The sequence below is a fragment of the Haemaphysalis longicornis genome, unplaced genomic scaffold (genome assembly GCF_048455015.1).
Source record: "Haemaphysalis longicornis isolate Haplotype H1 unplaced genomic scaffold, Haemaphysalis longicornis Haplotype H1 scaffold_2, whole genome shotgun sequence".
In the NCBI taxonomy this organism is placed as follows: Eukaryota; Metazoa; Arthropoda; class Arachnida; order Ixodida; family Ixodidae; genus Haemaphysalis; species Haemaphysalis longicornis.
In genome coordinates this window covers 136,283,246-136,298,673 of record NW_027526295.1, presented here as the reverse complement: position 1 = coordinate 136,298,673, position 15,428 = coordinate 136,283,246, and the positions used below count along the sequence as shown (strand labels likewise).

General features: G+C 47.6%; 1 long non-coding RNA gene across 1 annotated transcript in view; it reads left to right on the top strand.

Moving 5' to 3' along the window:
• The window catches only part of LOC144167417 (uncharacterized), a 28,636-nt gene extending 14,718 nt beyond the window's left edge, over positions 1-13,918 (top strand). The window contains exon 5 of the long non-coding RNA XR_013321989.1: positions 13,659-13,918. This is a non-coding gene — a long non-coding RNA (uncharacterized LOC144167417). The remainder of the gene's footprint in view (positions 1-13,658) is intronic.
• The last annotated feature ends 1,510 nt before the right edge of the window (positions 13,919-15,428 follow it).

The following is a 15,428-nucleotide window of genomic DNA, read 5'->3' as shown; positions in this document are numbered from 1 at the left end:
TCATCCTGTGTGTGCGTCCGGCCTTCCTCTCACTGAGTTCTGCACATTCCTAGATTAACAAAAGTGGCAAGCTTGCCAGGATTCGCCCATTGACATCCGCAGAACTGATTTGGATGCCGAGCGCATATTTGTGACGACTTGAGCGTAATTATAACATTGCTGTGGAGAAGGTATTGGAGATAGAGGCGCAGCTAGGACTCTCGGAGCCGGAACTTCGGGCGTGGATGGACGCGCAACGTGCGGAGCAGCGTGCTGAGAGGGCGGCTGAGAGAGTGAGGCTTAAGGAAGCTGCGGAATGAGAAAAAGAGGAAAGGCGTGAAGCCGACGAAAGAGCTTAAGAAGCCGCCAAGAGGGCAAAGGAGGTGTGGAGAGTGAAATGCGAACCCTCGAGCTGAAGTTCTGTCTTCAAGAAGGATCGCGCAACGCCGCAAATGTCCCTGCCGAAAGTGAAACTATCCCCAATGTACTCGTGATGAATCCTCAAAAGCTCCTACCCCTATTTGACGAAAGGCGCTATGATCTTGACGCGTATCTTTGGCGCATCGAGCGCGTGGCAACTGGACAGGGGTGGGCCCAGGACAAATGGGCCGTTGCACTCAGTGTGTGCTTGTCCGGAGAAGCGATCACCGTGATTGGAAGAATGACTGCGGAGTAATCGCTGGACTACAGCAAAGTCAGGAAAGCGTTACTCCAGGGGTTGAGATTCCCTGCCCAAGGGTACCAGAAAAAGTTCGTCGAAGCCCGTGCAGAAGAGGGTAAAAGGGGACAGCAGTGTGCAGCCAGGCTGTCCAGCTACTTCGATCATTAGGTTGAGATGGCCAATATTTCTAAATATATTGACGGCCTCCGTGACCTATTGATCACGGAGAAATTTTACCGCGGTTGCCATTCAAAGCTCGTGGTGTTTTTAAAGGAACGCGATTGCAACAGCTTGGATGGTTTAACGGATTTTGCGGACCGCTTCCTGGAGGTTCAGACCCTCTCTAATCTAGCGAAGCTTCCAAGTGACGCGCCAGCAGGTCCGAAGGGTGCGGGTGACACACCCAGAAGAGCTGCACAGAAGTGCTGTGCCATCGTCCCGGACACCACGTGCAGGACTGTCGGAATCTGCCCAAAGACAATATAGTCTGCTCTAAATGTGGCAGACAAGGCCACAGGGCAGAAAATTGCTGGAGCAGTCTGGGATGTAAAGATCAAGTCGCTGCGTGTGCACTTAACAAACTGCCGAGCAAGCCACGGAAGCAAAGTCCAGCATTGCCATTCCGTCTAACATGGCTGATGATCCCAACTGCAAAAACACCGACAAGAACTCACCTTATTCATTAGAGGGGATGCCAGTTGTGTCAGGACGAGTGCTGGGTAAAGACGCTAGAGTCGCCAGAGACACCGGGAGCAACACCGCCATCTTCGCCGTGACATGGTCGACGAGAATTGCTTGACCGGGTAGACATGCCGAGTTGTTCTTCTTGATGGATGCATAAAAGAACGACCGGAGGCGAAAATTCAGGTCCACATGCCATATTTTGTGGGAGAGGTGATTGCTGCCTACACGAGTCATCCCATTTATGACCTGGTGCTCGGTAATATTCCAGGCGTCAGGGAGCATCACTAAGCAGACCCCGATCGGGCGTATGAAGGCTCTGGCGACGATGAAACGAAGACGAACGGCATTGGACAAACACCGTCTTCTGAACCTCTCAACCTGATTTCTGCTGTTTCGAACACTCAGGAGGTGAAAGCATCGCCCTTAAAGGTGTCTCCGACTGCGCACGGCAACAGCAACCGAGGCAAACTCGGGCAGGAACAGCGCGAAGACCAACTTTGAAATGTCATTACCGGAAAATTGGGAATGACTTTGGCTCAAGAACAGGAAACTACTATACCTTCTTCAAAGACGAGGACCTCTTATACCGAAACTACCAGCTCGCAACTGGAAGGACATTCAAGCACCTCGTAGTGCCGAAGGCGTTAAGAAACTATATTCTTCGCATCGCCCATGAGAGCGTCATAGGTGGTCATCAGGGTGTACACTGAACAGCCGGTTGTATTTTGGAAGAATTTTATTGGCCGGATTTACAAGGGGATGTCAAACGTTTTGTGCGATCATGACACACCTGCCAGCGGACCACGCCTAAAGGGAAAGTCGGCGTGGCACCTTTATTTAACGCACCCTTGATCCGAACTCCGTTTCCGCGCGTAGAAGTCGACCTGATAGGACCACTGCCCCCAAAGTCGTAACGAGGGAACCGTTACATGTTAACCCTCATTGACTTCGCTACCCGATATCGAGACGCCGTAGTACTACCTGCGATGGACGCTGTACACGTCACCGAAGCTCTGGCGGAAATTTTTTCCAGAGTTGGAATACCTCAAGGGATCACAGACAAAGGTGACAATTTTACTTCCGACCTCATGAACGATGTAGGACGCTTACTTCTGTCAAGCTTCTTCGCACGACTCCTTACCATGCTATGGCTAACGGCCTCGTGGAAAAATTCAATGGCACACTCAAATCGATGGTCAAGAAAATGTGCCAAGAAAAAGCCCGATCTTGGCACATTTACGTCAGTCGTCCGGTCGACGTGCCTTCCGTTACGAGACCGTCGCCATCTGTCACCAAGACGAGCTGCCGTCTGGATGTGGCTACCCGCTCGGGCACGAGTGATCACAAGGCACTGCCGCGTCTTCCCGTTCTAACTTGAGCCAGGATTCCTGCTGCTGTGAGACCGACGTTCGTAACGCGTCAGCGGCCCCACACTCCTGCTCAGACCGCCGGTTTGCTGAGGCATGGCCACGACTTCCGGGTCTGGTATGGTTGGTCTCAGAGGTGTTCTAGAGCGTCTCGCCCCAGCTGGCTAGTGTCCTGTCTGTGAAACGGCCGGACAAGCTCTGCGACCCTCACTCTCGACGCCCACTGTGCTCCAGCAAGACATACATCTGAGCCGTGCTTAACGCAACGGTTTTGCGGGCCTAATGCCATCCAGGGCCGAGGAAAGCAAACAGAACCCTCCTTGTGAACATTTTTTATTTACCGTTATTTTCTTTGAGCGGTCGTCCAACGTCTCAAAAATGTTGTGAATACACTTCGTCCTGTGTGTGCGTCCGGCATTCCTCACTGATTACTGCAAGATCCGAGCACAACACCATCAATGCACGGTCTGTCGCATGAATGTTGCTTACAAATTTACTGCTAAACCATAATAGCTCGCAGTACATTTTTATCAATGGCATACCAGACAGTAATCTAAAATATGAGTGGATACTCATCAATAAATCACATTCTGGTGTCAATACCGTAATAAACTATTCTGTGGAGTATAAAAATTAAATCCAGTTGCGCACGTGTGAAATCTGCGGAAACCCATCAGCTGACTTCGGCACTCTGGCGGCCACCTCCCGCTCATTCAGGGGGCGCTCACAACGCCACTCGTCGCGGTATGCCCAAGCGCGTCCACTGCTGAGTCACGGGACGTGTGGCCATGCTACGCGGACAGCCACGACGGGCGCTGCAGAAATCTTACGGCACATGCCCAATCAATGCCAGGAAAAGGTTTAGGTGCGCATCTTCTGCTACGGTCCCTTTCACATCGCCGCGTGTGCTCTCGTACGAAAACACTGAAGCCAGGTGCTCTGTTAACGTATCCGAGCTCAGGTGTCGAGGAACGCATGCAAGATGCACCAAAACATTTGAAGGTGTTTTGTAATTTATCTTCGAATAAATCCATGCCACCTCTTATAATTAAAGGTATTCATCCTCGTGTAATAAATCCGAAACATATGTTGGCTAAATCAAGATTGTGGGTGATGGGATCTTTTTCTTTGCAAGAATAAAAATATCTGAACACGAAACTCTATAACAGAAATAACCCGCCCGAAGCGAAAAGCGTATTTTAAATTTTCTGTGTTCAGCAACGCGGGCTTTGATAACTAAGGTTGACTAGGTTTTGGTAGAGCACCGTAGCTAGGTTGTTTGTGTACTTTTGACGCTCTAGGCGAAGTAGGAGGAACCGTAGCTGACGACGCGTACCAATATTCGCCTCTGAGTCTGATTGCGTATATGGCGCAAGACTCCTTCAGCGCCCCACGTTGCACTCCGCGGAGCGCTTCTACGCGCTGAGTTTTACCTATAACAGTGGCCGCTCCTGTACGTCGTTGAAGCTGACTCATATTGTCATATTGGCGTGGTAGTTTATTGGAGCAGATATAGTGAGGTGGATGCGCGCCGCGTGCCGCGATTTTTACTCGACGGCCGTCGAAGCGGTGAGACCATTTGTCGACCCAGCGGGACACTTTCACCTGGCGAGACGGGCATCATCGCCGGATATTTCGAGCCCCTAAGTATCTTCACTGGGAATAAGCCATCCATACTGATTGTTGTTATAGCGTAGCAGCGTTTTATTCACTGTACACCCCAGCGGTGAGGAAAAACAGTCAAAAGATTTACCTATTTCGCTTTAGGGCACATAAAAGCTAACCCATGCAGGATATTATTTCATTTAAAAATCTACCTTTGTCTATTAGGAGCGCTGTCAGAATGAGCGCATTCACCTTCACTACAATGTAGAAGCCCTCTCCTAGGGTATTCAAACGCTTGATTGGACTACTTAGCGAACAAAGTATTTGCAGAATAAATTTGCCGCTTGAACTTAGCAAACACCAATACTTGATAAGTGATGTGGGAGAATAGCTCCAAAAATGTTTGGGGAAAAATTTATTTCTTTATTCTTTTATTATTTGACAACATTGCAGGCCAATAATTTGGCCCAAGCAGGAGTGGCTACCCGCGTTGAATACATGACACAATACAAAAACACATGGTCACACACTGATAAGAATAAATGAATGTTTATCCCGAAACTTTAGCAAGAGAAATATTTTTCAAATTCAGTCCCGAAATCGGAGCAGAAAGAGAGAGAAAGAGAGAGAATCAACTTGTTTAATTTCGAGCTCGATGGTGCATGGTGGTGAGGGCGTCGGCCCGGTGAGGGGCGTCCGCTAGTTCAGGATGCCCTGGTCCTTGCTGGTGGCTCGTGCCCTCTCTATCAGTATGCGCAGAGTCGAGAGGTGCGAGCCGGACAGCCGGTCCACCCACTGCTTGTATGCGGGACGGGGATTGGGTGCGAGGTATAGAGATTGTTGCCTGATTCTTAATGGGCACTGTTGATGGGGAAATATTTGTGCAGGAAGTGAATTCCAATTTTGAGTTGCTTGAGGGAAGAAACTGTATTTATAGATATTTGTTTTTGAAAAGATTGGAGCCAATAAATACTGGTTATCGTGCCGACTCCTCATCGTTGAGAGATGTTTACATATACGGGTTTCGTTATTTAATGTTTTCTTGAGACGTAGTTATGTAAGAATGCAATAGGACTAATTTTTCTACGAGTTTCCAAGTTCTGATTGCGATTGGCATGAATTAGCTGAGTAGGGGAGTCTTCCATTTCGTACTTCCCGAATACCAATCTTTGTGGTTGACTCGATCTAGTAGCATTTCTTTCTTTTTTTTTCGTATGGGAGTCCCTTATTACGGCCTCATACTCTAATGTGCTCCATAAAAAGCTGTTATAAGCAAAAATCTTAGTAATGGGTTGAGCGCACCTGAGTTTTCTTCTGAGAAAATATAGATAACACATTGCGGACGCGCAACTTCTGGAGATATGGGCTCAGCATTTTAAATCGTTTGTGAATATCACGCCAAAGTATTTGTAATCTTGGACCTCAGAAATAATACAATCTTGATTTTTTATAAAGTTATGAGATCGGTACTTTTTTGTAGTCCGTATAAGTACTACAGTTTTTTTCCTGTTCAAATACATTCCCCACTGCTTCGCGCCGTCCGTAAATCGCAGAAACAGCACCTTGTAGTGTGTAGTGAAAATGATCATATAGGGATAACACCTGCTAATATTAACACTGGGTGTGCCGACAGCGCTGTGGGCAGCGTTATAAATAAAGAAGGAAATGTCCGCAGGCAGATGCGATAGCTGGGTACGAGGACGACGAAGCTTGGCCCACTGCCTCACTCAGAGTGTGTTCCATCGCTTCATGAGGACGGGGTGTCTGGGTCTTGCATTCTCTGTTGGATACTGCACTTTCTGGTGCCGTTAAACTAGTGATTCAAGGCACGACTGGAGCTGACTTTGATGGCGCAGCGGCTGCGAGAATCGCGAGGCCTGGAACCTTCGCGCCACTTGATACAGGAGGCCTTGCCCTCGACCGCTGCTAATCATGGCTGGTGCCCAAGCCCACGCTCGTTTTGCGACGCCAGCCCTTCCATCGGAACGCCTGAAGCCACGATGCAGGCTCCTGCGAGAGAAAATCACGGGGCTCATAGCGGCAATCGACGCCCTTCTTCAGGACCCGGCTGCGCGCGTGACCGATTTGATCAAGATTTACCGCTTCTACGGCACGCCAATCAAGATAGAGGCCCTCGAAGCTGCTATTCAAAAAAACCTGACCGGCGACAAACTGAAGGAAGACGTTGCCGTATTCCAGCGCTTGGACGACGAAATGCGCTCTGCTCCAACGCGCGTGGTGCTCCACCCGGTTGGCAAAGGCGCTATGAATTCAGCCACCGACGGCCACGTGCGAACCACCCGGAGCAGTTACAATCGAGAGCCCATGGGTGTTCCCATCGTACCGCAAAACCCCCATTGTGTCTCTGTTCCGATGGTTGAGACAGAGACGCGCCAATAACAACTCGAGCACACCATGCGCCACGAACACTCAGCCAACATAAGTGCGTCCTTTTGGATGGCGCCCAGAGACTCTGCTGTCAGTTCCACTCACGGTGTGTTTCCTGTAACGAAACTGTGTACAATGGAAGCAGAGCACCTCACCCAGCGTCAAATGACTGTCCCGATCGGCCCGCCAAGTGCAAGCCGCGCCATCTTCCCCGACAGTGGAAGCATGCTGCTTTCGAGCGAGAAGAATGCGACGCAGAGGGAGGATGAGGCAGACGAGTGTTCCTGTCGTTCTCTTCTGGAACCGATGGCCATACCGTCACCTTTTTTCGTGAGGCATATCCGCGTCCGCAACAGATCAAGCCGCGTCCGCAACGGATCAGTGAGCCTGTGGAGAGCAAGCACAGCGGGATTCCTCGTCAGCACAAGATGTCGTCGCCAGGTGACATGACCCTTCGCGTGCACTTAGATGACTCTCCTAAAGGTCGTAAAACCGCCTATTTGAAGTCGCGACGGAAGGAGGTGAATCGCCGCCCACCAACCCGAAAGAAGATGAGTAGCCACGCCTTGCGTCATGTAGTAGTTAACCGCGACCGCATCCCAGAAGGCAACACATATTTCACGGCGTCTGCAAATGCCTGCCTTTTTAAGCTAGCACCGGCAGCCCGCTTCTGAATCTGGTGCCTCCACCGTTGGTTTCGAATGCGGCATAGCGTGGAATCACCGTCACTTCAACTCTACAGCTTGAGAACTGGATAGATGGCAGCCAGGCCACCACCAAGAAATATACTAGACCTCTTTTGTTTGTCGCAGCCACAGTCATTTTCACACCGACCAACCAGTGCAGCTCCAGGAACGTGCTCGTCATCAAGACGCGCACCAAGCCACCCCAACTAATCGGATTCCCTTACGACTTAGGCGGCTGCCCCAACACCAAGGGTGCAAAGCGCGTGGTTCTCATGCACAGGGAACATCAAAGCAACTGCGGGACGCGACCTCAGATGCGTATCATCGCTCTAAACACAGCCAATGAGAACAATCCGAAAACATTCATTGCCGCGTTATTACTCCAACAGGGGGTGTTATAAATAAAGAAGGAGATGTGCGAAAGCAGACAGCTATAGCTGGGAGCGAGGAAGATGGGGCTACTGCCTCGCTCAGACTGTGTTCTTCGCTTCACGAGAACGGGATGTCTGCGTCGTGCTTTCTCTCTTGCATCCTCCACGGGCAGATCACTCACAATGCTTCGTGGTTTCGTCATACAGGCTTTTCTGCTGAGTAATTGGGAACATCGCCATCGTCTGATAACAAAACATGGAAAACTACGCAAAATAATGACAACGAAAAGAACCCTCAGTCAACACTATCCACCTGGAACCTCAATAAGGGTGTTTTCTTCACGCATGACTTCGCGACGTTAGCAGTACTAAGCTTCTTAAATCCGGTCAAGCGTCCTGTCGCTTTCTGTGGGTGCGGCGAGAGCGGTGTGGGAAGATCGCTCACAATGCTCCGTCTTTTGTTCATACATGTGTTGCTACTGGGGGATTCGGAAACATCGCCATCGTCTGATTTGAAACCATGGAAAACTACGCATGATAATGACAAGGGAAAGCACCCTTGAATCAACACTATCATCCTGGAACCTCAACCAGAGCATGTCTTCTTCACACATGGCTTCGTGACCTCGCCGGTACCAAGCTGCGTAATTTCGCCCAGCGTACTGCCGGCTTCAGTGGGTGCTGCCAACGCACTGCGGGCAGATCGCTCACAGTGCACCGCCTTTTCGCCATACACGTTAGTCATAAGTGTACAGTATGTAGTTACGATAGCTTTCTAGTAAATGTGCAGTACCCGCAAGATTCCCGGAATGTATTTATGATTGTCTTTTCCGTGTAAACATTACCTTTGTGGTGATATTTAACTCAACCCCGGCTTTTGTCGAGTGAAGTGTTCCAGTCTGCTTGGATGTTCACACAGAAATAAATTGGATATTGCACACATTACAACCTATCTAGGGCGGACGGAAAAGGAGATATTAGAAGTTTGTGCCTGTATAACTAACTTTGAAAGCGACGCAAAAGAAATACTAGATTACAAGAAGTTGAAGTTCCGGGTTGAGCTGCAACCAACATTCACCCGCCTCGGCAGCTTAGTGCTTAGGCGTTGTGCTGCTGAGCCCAAGGACGGAGGTTCGATTCCCGGCTGCGGCAGCCGCTTTTGTGGTGGAGGCTAAAAGCGAAAACGCGCGTTTGTTCGAGGTTTCGGTGCACGTTAAAGATCCCCAGGTGGTCAAAATATTCGGAAGCCCTCCACTACGGCTGGCCTCATCGCCCGCGTATAGACGGCGCTTTAATCCTCATAATCAATCAATCTATGTAACCAACGTTCAAGAGGCTGTTAATCGCCAATTTGAGAAGCTTCTAAAATTGTATGACAGAGATGGGAATGCAAACATGATCGTTTTAGGAATGCAAGATAGCCCTGATGCACCGAAAAAATATATAGGACATAAAGTAATAAAGTAGCTCTTTCGACCTGCAATGGGTGTATGGTATTCGTAGGTAACCCAAATATACAGAAGTGGAAGATGTTCCCGGTACCGGGGGGTCTTCGTATCCGTTAAAAATCGTGGAAAAGAGGCAGTCTTGAGTAACGCTGGTAAGCTAAAGGGGACACAAATTCCCCTTGATAATGACTAGTTTGCATAACGCTGTGCAGCAGAACGTTTCAAAAAATGCTGCTAAACAAAAGGTTTTCCGCATTGCGTGCAAAGACTGCGATAATGGCTTATCTTCTGCGCAAGCTAATGTGACCATAACTGCAAGCCGGGTGCCCTCGAGAGCGCAAGCCGTAACCGATATATAGTAATTAACGTCCTCCGTTGATATGTCTTAGTGCGAGAAGTATTGGCTTGGAGCACATACCGTGGCGCCACCTACGAGTGACGTCACTTGTGTGACGCACGGTTATGTTGTTGTCCGCTAGAACACATTTCCTGTGCTTATGCGAGCGCGCGTTTTCTACTGTAGCCACCATGAGTCTCCTCCTCGCGGTTGTGATGCAAGTTACAGAAAGAAGTTATCTACAGACCGAATAATCAGCGACTCGCTTGTTCCCGGCGACACCACCACGTCTAGGTAGTTGCTACCATCTTCACCGACAGCTCGTACACAGCCAGCTAACGCCAAGGACGGTGCAATTGCAATTGATGGCGAGAAAAGTACGCTGTTAATTTATTACCAAATACTTGCGACGTGACATGTACGAGGCTGCGTGTACAAAGAAAATAGACCTTGCAACATCGACGGAAACGTGCCGTTCAGTTGTTATCTCACCGGGCGGATTGCGCGCATTACCTGGTAAATGAATGACTACGTGACAACAGTGAGCGGATTGTTTATCCGCACATGCGTAAATGTGCTGGGGCGATCTGCAGTTTGGATAAAGAAGTGGATGTTTCCCCTCCATGTTTTTTTTTATATTTATACCCTGATTTGATTAACGATCACTAGTACCATTTACTTTTCAGGACAACTTGTCCGCAGTGTACGAATGGTATTAAAGGAAGTTTTCCATGTCTTCGAACGGGTTTAGATATACCTGTGTTTGCTTTTAATTGGGACCGTCACACTGGGAATTTATAATTGCTACGCGGGCTTTGGTCTGTTTACAATGAGCCAGCGCCTTTGTCTAGCATCAAGTTAGAGAACTCACGACTGCTCCAAGAAGGCGCGCGGCCGTGTACGAAAAGAAACACTTAATGGGGTAAAGCGTTGGGGGCACGAATGAAGTTAGGGGAACTGAAACGCAACACGCTTGCGCGCGGCGAGCTCTAGAAGAGGGGCTTCTCAAATAGCTGGCAGCCGGCTTCGGATACTCGGAGTCCGATGTTGGGAACTTTATGCTTAGCGTCGCGGCAGGCACTTCATCGCCGCTCTCATTACAGTAGCTAATGACAGTCCCTAACACAACTTTTCACCACACTGCCACCCCCATTCTCGAATGTGGAACTTTGTTTATGCTGCGATGATCAAGATTCCTGCCACGACCTCAGCCGATTCTTGCGCGCAGGTATAGCCATCCTTCAGCCGCTCGCCGCACCGTGCTTGAACGGGCCGGCGGTGCCGGGACCGACTGCCGCGGCCGTTAGGCGTAGATTGCCGCGGATATTTGAGCATCCCTTTTAAAATCACAGCTGATGTTTTGATTTTCCATGCAGCACTAAACGCTTCATGGTTTCCTGCTTCACCCATTTCTTGCGAACGAAAAGCGAAAACTAGCTCTGCGATCGCCGTAGTCTAGAATGCTGATCGGGGGAAACAAGCCGCAGCTTACGCTTACGCCGGGTTCGGTCGCATACGTCCGCATACACCACCACGCTCAAGTCATTTTCAGGTATCCTACCACAGTTGACACGGTTATAAAGTCCCCATGAGTTTAAACTACGCTTCACTCAGTGATAATTAGCTTCAAACGCCGAAAACTGACACGGAAATACAATTAGAATGCGCGCCCTAGACGAAATCTTATGAGCGGCAAGGCAGCGATGCAGCAAGGGAGGAACGGGGATCCCAAAAGTGACGTTAAAACGGTCGCAGCACCGGCCTCTCCAGTGGTGGCCCTCGCGGCCAATAGTAAATGCTTAGTCTTCGTCTTAGTACAAACGTCCAGATGATGCTACTAGTATCGACTGTCTCGATAAGCATCTGGGTATTCTTCACAAAACTGTTGAACGTGCCTGTGAAGAGTTTTCCAAGGCAATGTTGTATCGCACTAAAATGTTTTGCCCAACAGAAAAAATTAGAAACGGCGTGTAAACCTGTGGATTAACCGATATTGTTTACTCAAAACGCAAGTTAAAACGACTGAGGGAAAGGCTTAGAGTGTCTAACGTAATGACTATAAAGCTTCGAAGAGAATTGTCAACTAAAATTACTACAGCTCGTAAGATATTTTTCACACTCTGTAGCTGATTTTGTTAAATTTTGCCTTGAAAAGTTTTGGCTACACCTGAAGAAACGAGGTGAAGAAATAGGCTAAATGAAACATAAGAATGTCCTAAAAAGTGATCCCTGTATAATTGCGGAACAATTCAACGCCTATTTTCAGCGGGGCTTTTACGGAACTAAACGAATATGATTACTATCCCCTTGTGTCATCTCGGATCAGCAAATTGAAATAACTCCTGAAGGTGTTTTTGCGATGTTATTGAACATGAATCTTAAAAAAGCAGGCTAGGCGAGATGGTATCCCAAATGACGTTTTAAGGCGCTATGCAGAACAGCTATCCGGCTTTCTAAAAGATATATTTAGGCTCTCTTCATGCCCAAGTCAAATACCCTCTAGTTTGAAAATCGCGCGTGTCATACATACGTATGCTTCATACATATACAAGTTTCCGCGTTAAAGAATATCTTGTCAGAAATATAGCGCCGGTTTAGGCAAGGGTCTCTACAAACATAAACTTATTGCCTACTGTAAATTATTCAATGCGTATTCTTGGGGCATCTGGGCAGGCTGACATTTTTATGGATTTAACGAGGCTTTAGACAAGCTACCTCATAGAAAAGTGCTCCGCAAAGTAGAATCTATAGGACTTCTCTTCTCTGTTTTTCGGTGGGAAGAAGTTTATCTAACGAATGGAAAACAGTACGTTGGTGTTAAAAATTGTATTCAGGTGTATGTAGTGTTTTGTGAAGCTGCGCAAGGAACCGTACTTGGACCATTGTTATTTTTAAGTTGCGTGAATGATTTGACTTCTGCTATTCCGGCTGACGCTTCATTGAGGTTGTTCCCGGGCGCGAACAACCTCAAGGCCTCAATCTCCAAGACCTCAATCCCTTGGATAAGGACATCTATGAATAAAGCACAACATGAAGCACAATGCGGATAGACTCACACTTACTGGAGGAAATAAAATTCTTGAAGGTGACCATGAGTATGGATGTTTTCTGTGCTAATATATACCACAAGAAATAAACTCCTCGCAAAAGTTGTATGTGTCAGTGCAAGATATCCTGCCCCAAATGAGGAGAAACAAGTGATTTGGTCGGCCTGGTAATGGCTATAACAAACAACAGGTGAAGAAATTGGGTAAAAGAGTGTCTACAGAGAGATAAACCAGAGCAATTCCAAGAGGACAAAGTTCATGGACGTGAGGAGAACGGAAATTTCTTGTAAATTAGAATGCATTCGAGCGCCACTAGAGAGGAACTTTTGAAGTTGATGGCAGCGGCCTCAATTCTGGAGTGTAGGTAAACAGGCTACATTAATGATGAATATTCTGAATGCTATAGTCCTTGTTTATTACTCGTACCTTTTCTTCGTTGCTTGCTTTCCTCTCATAATACGGCTCCCCAAGGTTGCTTTGTAATTGTGCTGCAATTATTGATGAGAATAATTATGTGATGTTTTCAACATCCGTGACTAAACTAATAAATTTTGCATTTCCTAACTTTCCATGTTAATTCATTTGTCGGCTCTGTTATGTCGACTGTTGTTTTCTCGCCATATGCGCGTCGGTATGTCCTCTCGCCTTTTTTTGGCGTGCGGTTGAATAAGCGCAAGGACCTGACTTGGCAATTACTAAGTGCCCATGGTTATTTTATACGCGGTTCTTTACACTAATCACGTGAATAATAGATTAAATTACTATGTATAATATTGTAACACTGGCATTCACATTTGTGCCTCATTCATTACAGTCGTTTTTATGATTTGAGTTGTTTGCCGGAAATACGCCATATATAAATTTCATAATTGAGGAAACCTGTCAAGGAAGGCTGTAATTTTGGTTTGAGCATTAAACCCCAACGTTTAAACTGCTGTATGTTTGCGATATTGGAATGTCGTGAGGTTTATAAAAGTTGTTATTTCGCCTTTATTAGCCCGTTTGACATTAGAGTCAGTTGTTCTTCAGTTTCTAGTATTCAAAAAGTCTTGTGGTGTTGAGCGAGTTCCGGATTTTTATTGCAGCTGCCGAGCATGAAGGGTGCCACACAGCTTGTGAGATGTGGGTGCGAGATGGAAGTACGTCACACTGGAACCAAAAATGCAACGATGTTTACTCTAGTTCCTGCGGTACCCTAAAAATTACAATATACAACGAAACTTACTGCGAGAAACTTAAGCGCCTGGAATGTCAAGTGGAGGCGTTTTCCTCAGACGTTTGAAAATCTGTCTGATGTCTTTTAACTGAGCCGAGTTCTCGATCAATAAACAACCAACAAAATGAAGTCTGCACACACATGACAAAATGTCACTATTTTGAAGGTGTCAATACTAGCGCTTCATATTTAACTGTGTCAGGCTTTCCACTTATTCGGGTGAGTGCTTACACATACGGATATAGTTAAAACTATATACGTTGTCTATTTCTCCCGCTTTCTGTGCGAGAACCAATGTAGTTCGAAATTTGAGACATTTCGTTGAAAGATAAGTGCAAGCCCCTATTTATGGTGCTTAGCAGGACGCGAATTATTGAAATTACAATGCCGCACCTCGTCCCTAAAATAGTATGGAGTGTACCAAGCCTCCCTTGTTTACGGGACAAATGTGTAATAGTGTCCTAGACATTTTACAGCGAAGGAATAATTGTGTTGGGGAAAAAATCAGCGCTGCTGGGGTTCGGACTCTGGCCGTCCACGTCAAAATCCGCGATTACTCTTGGGGCTACTAACGCCGAAGAGCGGAGTTCGTTTAGCGGTGGGCCAAAGGAACTCCCGTAGTGCTCTAAGCTAACCACTAGGTGTCGCTGGGTGCTTAAAGGAAGTGTCGGGGTTGTACTTAAAGGGACCATGCAGACAAAATACAAGCTTGTTTTATTCGTGTTCTATAGCGGCCCCAGAGCTTGTCCGTATGCAAACTATGCTGTATTCACTGAGAAATTAATCAATTTAAGTTAAAATTAGTATTTTCCCGCTACATCCTGTGTTTTCGTGCTCTGCAAGGACATCACAGGAACCGACCTCTCTGCAGCCGATTGCGAAACATTGTTTACCTTTAGCGAACCTGGATGACGCCACCACATGCGGCAAGCCGTTTTCTGCCTCGGGTTTGCTTGTGTGTATTTACACCCGGCTTGTTTTGTTATGGGAGAAAATAATTGTTTCGTAAGACATAGTGCTCACTCGACAACTATGGTCACGTAAGACACCGTTGCTTGCGTCAATCGGACAGGGTCGTCTGAGACAACCCCACAGCCCCGCAGTGCTGCGCAGCTAAACCAAGCAAGTACGCGTAGTACCAACAGCAGTACCCATCGGTACTTCTAGCTTTACGCGTGCTTTCGTAACTTCCGCTGTTTACGCCACCATTCTTACTGCTTTAAAAAGAATGGGCCCAAAATTTGAGCGCAAATGGCTCGTTCGGCAAGCTTATAAGCTCTGCCTCATTGGCGTTTGCTTTCGCCGGCCTCCGCTCATCGCAGAGATGGCTGGTACAACATCATTGGTTTTGTTGCGGGAAACGAGCTAGTGGGTCACATGGCTGTCCCCTTTATTCCTGATTTTATCGCTTACATGAGCGAAGTTTACGTTTAAAGTGCTGTCGGTATGATTCCAACGAAGAAATCTTCAATGAACCAAACTTGTGCTTCCTCTTCATGGTCCGTTCCTGCGCCGTAGGGTGGGTTTCACTGCACGCGTTGGTTTTCCAGTCAGTTCCGGCCGCCTGAGTAATCGGCCCCTTCTTGAATCTATGGCATGGCCCTCACTCACCTAAGAAGCCTCTCCTCGGAGAGCTATG